At 35.3% G+C, this 5,000-nt stretch overlaps 1 protein-coding gene across 1 annotated transcript in view; it reads right to left on the bottom strand.

The window, feature by feature from the left end:
* ccdc88c (coiled-coil domain containing 88C) overlaps window positions 1-5,000 on the bottom strand; it is a 106,546-nt gene that overhangs the window by 12,032 nt on the left and 89,514 nt on the right. The gene's annotated exons all lie outside the window — the stretch shown is intronic.

The following is a 5,000-nucleotide window of genomic DNA, read 5'->3' as shown; positions in this document are numbered from 1 at the left end:
ATCGATAAGATCGGAAAGTGATGTGATTTTTTTTTTTATTTTTTTTTAAGTCTTTGGTTCTTTAAGACATAATATGGCACAATTCGTTAACATTACTTCAAATAAACTGAGGATGAAAACTAGGTTTAATTAATGTCATGATAAAATAAAATAAAAAATAGTATTTCAATGTACAATTTTATTTCAAACTAAAAGATAAACACTATATCAGCAGCCACATCAGTGTGTTATCAGCCAATAAATGCTCATTTTTTATTTATTGATATCAGCCCACTAAAAATTAATTTCTGGCTGATAAATTTTAGCACAAAATGTCTATATCAGCCTCAGCGATACCATAGTACTTTGGTAACACTTTATTGATGGTGTGTTCATAAGACACATGCATGCTTATAATAACATTAACATCAGTAAGAGTCATCCGCACAGTTGACATTGTTAAAGACATCTTGACATTACCATTCATTCATTCATTCATTTTCCTTCAGCTTAGTCGCTTTTTCAAACAGGGGTTACCACAGCGGAATGAACCGCCAACTTCTCCAGCATATGTTTTACACAGCGGATGCCCTTCCAGCTGCAACCCAGTCATGGGAAGCACCCATACACTTACACATTAACACACATACACTATGGCCAATTTAGTTTATTCAAGTCACCCATAGTGCATGTCTTTATACTTGTGGGGGAAACCGGAGCACCCAGAGGAAACCCTCACCAACACGGGGAGAACATGCAAACTCCACACAGAAATGCCAACTGACCCAGCAACCGTTTTTTATGCACATCTCTAAAACACACAAAAATAGGTGGATGGGAATGTAGCTACTGTCTTATGAACACTCATTTAAGTAAAGTGTTACCAGCTTTCTGTACAATGTAAGATCGCAAACCTACTGATTTGACATGAATATTACAGCAGTTACTATCATTTTCTCAAATCTGTGTGAACATGGATCATTTTTGTTGTCATCTGTACCTTTTTTATTTAGCAGTGTTATCATGTAAACACTCTCAGTGCCCTTTTCAAAGATGCTCTCTTAAAAAAAAGTGTCATCATAGGACACGACGGGGCCTTTGGCTACTGCAGTCTTCCTGTGTGCTTCTGTCTGAACATGACTGCTTGTTTACGCAGTGCACTGGATATCTGAGAAAGCTTCAAGCACTAGAAAATAAACAATCATTCAGACTGAACGCTTTGTTATTACGCTGACAGCGACTTGATGAAATGAGCTCAAGGCTTTTTTGGCTGGGATGCGTCTGTGGGGGTCAGTGGTGTTTAAAGCTGAAGCCCCCATGTGTACATGCTGGCACATTACACAATATAAACTCGCTAATATCTAAATAAACTAATGCAGCATGAAGAACAACAACAAAATCTCTCAACGGAAACTTCACTGACTGCAATGAGAAGTTGACTGGAATTGATTGCTCCATTAAGAGCCAGATATAATTCGGATAGCAGGATGCTGGCTTTAAACTGTATCCATGGCCTGATATTGATTATCGAGGAAAATTATTTCCACTTGTCTGTCAAATTGATTATTTGTCAAATTGAATGTTTATAGTTATTTTTAAAGTAGCCTTGATAATCTTAATGTTTTTCTTGTACATTAAGTCTTGTGTGCTGTTGGAGATGTTTTCATGCACTCTGAGGTGATTTTGAGGCTTAATTTTGCCACAACTTTCTTTGTGTTTCAGCAAATGGAAAGATTTTTGCTGACAAATCTTATTTTGACACATATTTTGGGAAAACGCTTTGAAAATATTATGGTAGTTAATGGTAATTATGTTGGTCACTGTTTTTGCCCCATTGACTTCCATTATTCAAATGACAAATTTCACCTGTTTCCAACAAGGGAAACCACCAACAATCAAGAATGCATGATTATTTGCGGTCAAGGCTTTGCAATCCAAAAGAAATGTCATTATAATGGAAGTCAATGGAGCAAAAACAGCCACGAACATAACTAAAGGGTAATCAATTTGAGAAATTACTCAAAGATTAAAGCAGTGGTTCTTAATTCAAGTCCCCCACCCTGCACATTTTGTCCATCTTCCTTATTTAAGACAACTGTTTCAGATCATTAGCTCATTGACAGAGATTCATAAACTGATTCCTGTCTCTCAAAAAAGAGACATAAAAATCTGGGGTGGTGGGGGGCCGAGGACCAGAATTAAGAACCACTGGGTTAAAGGAATAGTTTACCCAAAAATGAAAATTACGTTGGCAATTTACTCACCCTATTCTTGTAACAGCCTGTTTGATTTTTGTTGAACACAAAATAAGATATTTTGAAGAATGCTGAAAGCTGGTAACCATTGATTTTGATGTTTGTTTTTCCTACAATTTAGGTCAACGGTCTGTTGTTCGGTTGTTTTTCATTTATTATTATTGTCTCCATGTCATTCAGTTTTGGAGTGACATACAGCAAACAAAAATGATAATTAAGCATAAACTATCCAGTGTTGGAGAAACTTACTTTAGAAAGTAATGCATTACAATATTGAGTTACTCGCCAAAAAAGTAACTAGTTGCATCACAAAGTTATTTTTTTATGGTAAGTAATGTATTAGGTTACTATTGAGTTACTTTTTATTACCTGACTGAGGCTTGATCTCTTACGGAACTTTTTTTTCTTGATTTTTTTAACAGAGGAGCTCTGCAATTAGCAACACACTGCTAGGTATAGGCCAGTATAAGATTCTAACGGTATGATAACCTTGGATAAAAATATCATGGTATTGTGATTACTGCTCTAAAATATGTTCTTTTTAAATGTCCGGAAAAAAAACTAAAACTTTTGTCCCATTTGAACACAATATAGTTTATTTTTTTGAAACATTTACAATATTTTGGAGCAGTAAACATGTCATAATTAATAAATTCATAAATGATTCAAATGAATCATTGACTTCTGCTGTCTTCATTTGTTTCAAAAACACTGATTTCTTTACAATTTAAAACGGCGTCTTTGGATATTTTTTCTGCTGAAGATACTGTTGTCCTAAAAAACAAAAACAAAAAAAGTAAATAAAATCTTACACATACCTTAGGAAAGGTATTACAGAAAATTTGGCCAGTTTTAAAACCTCGACTTTCCAAACGGCGGTATACCTTGAAAACGGTTATCGTCCCCATGCCTACACATTGCATAACGTACTCCTACGTTTACCTTTAATAAAACAAATCAAAAAATATTTTAGGATCATGTTATCAGAAAGCTTCCTAACCCCAGAGCTGTACATGCTGTATATACAGATTAATAGAAGTTTAAAGCAGGGGTCTCAAACTCAAATTGGCAGGGGGCCATATTAGTGACTGACAATACATAGGAGGGTCGTTTTAACATTTAAGCACACCACAAAAGTGGATACCTGATGTAATCGATGCACTCAGACATTCTTCCCCAGAGTATCAAAGCTCCTTCTTGTTTCTTGTTGTACATATTAAAGGAGTAGTTTAAATTGCTATGAAAATACTGCAATTTAATAATAGGCAAACTAATAATAATAATTATTATCATTATTATTATGTCTCGAACAATTGTTGCTAAACTAAAAGTTTAAGCGACAGCATAAGAGCAGAAAAGAGTTTGGGTAACTTTTGTTGACTTTACTGGCAATTGTTCTTCTCAATATCATTCTTTTTTTGTAAAACTACAACAAAGAGGGGAAAAGTAAGTATATATATTCACATTTACTTTAACATATTCAATTCAGCCAGCTGTAAAATTTTTACTTATGCACACTTTTTATACAAATCTTAATATGCAAATTAGAAAAATCTATTAATGAGACCATTAATAGACCATGAGACCAATCGCATAATAGCCGAATTACCATATTTACACCACCAACATAACCTGTAAGCATAAAGAGAGTGCAACAAAAAACAGGTGGTATAAAACTGATTCTAATCAAATGACCCTTGAATATTCACAAAATTAAAGCTTTAGTAAAAATAGAGCACTTACGTACATATATTTCAACGTTTAAATCAGCCCCAGAAATAATCTGCATGTGCATTACTCTCCACCATACGCTGAGAGAAACCAAAAGTAACCCAACAATATAGTGCAGTACTTTAAATGGGGCTGCACGATGGCGCAATGGTTAGCACGGTTGCCTCACAGCAAGAAAGTCGCTGGTTCGAGCCTTAACTGGGTCAGTTGGCGTTTCTGTGTGGAGTTTGCATGGTTTCCCGGTGTTGGCGTGGGTTTCCTCTGTGTGCTCCGGTTTCCCCCTCAAGTCCAAAGATGTGGTATAGGTGAATTGGGTATGCTAAATTGTCCATAGTGTATGTGTGTGAATGGATGTGTATGGATGTTTCCCAGCGATAGGTTGCAGCTGGAAGGGCATCCGCTGCTTAAAACATATGCTGGATAAGTTGGCAGTTCATTCCGCTGTGGCAACCCCAGATTAATAAAGGGACTAAGCCGAAAAAAAAAAAATGAGTACTTTAAATGTGCCTAAACCACAGGTGGCTGTATGTGACAACATGTGTCACAACAATGATAGTTAATCAAAAATATGTTTAGGCGGGCTGAATATCGTTATATTTTTGACGTCAGTTTCAGGCCAGATTGGGGGGGGGGATGGGTCGGCAGTTTGAGAGCCATGGTTTAAAGCAATGTGTTTGCTACTTTTGTACCATTTCTATTTGTCACTTAAGTAAAATCACTGTCTATTGACACTATAATCCTTTTTCCTTTTCTTCGATGTGTTCAAGATAATGAGCACATTCTCCTATTGACTGCATGATTCATTGTGACTACTTTAATTTTAACTTGGTAATTTGTTTTTTAAAAGCTCAACTAAAAAAGTAACTCGCCTTACATTTTCAAAAAAGTAACTCAAATATTATTACTCATTTTTGATAAGTAATGCGTTACATAGAAAAGTAATATTATCACGTAACTCTAATAACTAATGTACTAATCTAATGCGTTACCCTCAACACTGTAACTATCCACTTCTTTTAACCTTGAAACATTAAC

This window comes from Danio aesculapii, chromosome 17 (assembly GCF_903798145.1).
Source record: "Danio aesculapii chromosome 17, fDanAes4.1, whole genome shotgun sequence".
Classification (NCBI taxonomy): domain Eukaryota; kingdom Metazoa; phylum Chordata; class Actinopteri; order Cypriniformes; family Danionidae; genus Danio; species Danio aesculapii.
This window is presented reverse-complemented; position numbering and strand designations above follow the sequence as displayed.